The sequence below is a fragment of the Prunus avium genome, chromosome 3 (genome assembly GCF_965620075.1).
Source record: "Prunus avium chromosome 3, drPruAviu1.hap1.1, whole genome shotgun sequence".
Lineage (NCBI taxonomy): Eukaryota > Viridiplantae > Streptophyta > Magnoliopsida > Rosales > Rosaceae > Prunus > Prunus avium.
Window position 1 is genome coordinate 25,544,408 of NC_142286.1, and position 1,515 is coordinate 25,545,922.

The 1,515-nt window shown below is 34.5% G+C and overlaps 1 non-coding gene across 1 annotated transcript; it reads right to left on the bottom strand.

Moving 5' to 3' along the window:
- Positions 1-559: 559 nt before the first annotated feature.
- LOC148295799 (small nucleolar RNA R32/R81/Z41) lies at positions 560-654 on the bottom strand. Its single transcript, XR_015834944.1, has one exon. It is a non-coding gene; the product is annotated as a small nucleolar RNA R32/R81/Z41 (small nucleolar RNA).
- Positions 655-1,515: the final 861 nt, after the last annotated feature.

Consider the following 1,515-nt stretch of genomic DNA (forward strand, 5'->3'; position numbering starts at 1 on the left):
AAAAGGGGTAAAAAAATTAGGCAATTTGGGGTCCATAATGGTGTTTTTCCACCCAAATTATAATCACTTGATTATCTTCAAACTCATTAACTAGGTTTAGAGTACTTCTGTGTTAATCAATCTGGAAACCCAAGTTTTCAGTGGAAGCAGAAAATCAATGAACTTTGAAGCAGAGAAATAACCTGCATGAGGAAGTAGAACCCAATCTGCAGTTTTAATCAAACATTTCCTCACATCAAACTGCAGAAAAAGAAAATGAAGCTGCATATGACTCGAGCATCAATTTGTGATTGTTTATCCTCCAACCATGAATTTGTGTTTCATTTTGGTTGTGAGATTGAGATATTGGGTTGTGAATTTTGATCTGAAAATATATAAACCATTTCTTTCAATTACAAATACACCATTATAATCTGTGATTGCTTAAAAATAAATGCAATTAACAGAGCATTGTGTTTATTTGTATTTAACCAATTTCGGCAAAAACCAGTTTGAAGATTCAACATTAAACAAAAAGGAGAAATAATAGATACTGGGGGGGTCGAATGGCAGTGGGACTTTAAGAATCAGAAAGAACGTAGCGAAGAGAATTTGTTTGATCACGTGAAATCGAATGATCATCACCCTTACACATCTCTTTCATCATTTTCATCAATCAAAATTCAAAGAAAAGAATAATAGAAAGCCATCTCGGAAAATTAAAAGTAAAGAAGACGAAAGAGAGAAATCTCGGAAATTTGAAGAGCTGGGGACCGTGAGCTGAGAAGAAGCATAGTATCATGCTTTTATAGCGAAATGTTGAAACCCTAGAAATTATACCATTACGCTTTGGTCCCACTGTTTGGTCGCAAGGTTATACTGTTGTTGAGAAGATTAATGCGCTGGTTGAACTTATTTTTGTACCAGTTTAGGCTTAATTTGAGTTTTTTATTTTATTTTATTTTATTTTTTGGGTGTCAAGAAACACAGGAAGATTTTATCAAGGGGAAATTATCAAAAAGCCCCTAAAATACGAAGAAAAAAAAATGCATATTACGGGAATAGCATTGTTCTGTTATCCCCAACTAATCACGTTCCACCACATGTGATAAGGATTCCCCATGACGAAACGTGATTGGATTGAGATAGCAAAACAACATTATCCTCATGACATGCAAGTTCTTCTCCTAAAATACAAACTACCTAAATCTGTCGTGCGCCTACTTTCAGAAAGACTAAAATGGGCATACATACCAAATGAAAAGACTTGTAGGTCCTGTTTGTTAGTAGGGTATTTCACTCCACGGATGATGAGGCAATTTTGGAACAATTTTTTTTATTTCCTTGTTTTCTAGTGTGCGTGTGAAATATTTTTGTTTGTAATTTCTTGTTCATTTGTGCACATGTGATGTGTAAGAGGTGTGCATGTGATGTGTAAGTTGTGGGAACAAATATATCGGCAACCAATCATGAGGCACTACGTCGACAAAGAGAATATCTCTTAGGTCAATAATTATATAGAAAAATTAGGCATTA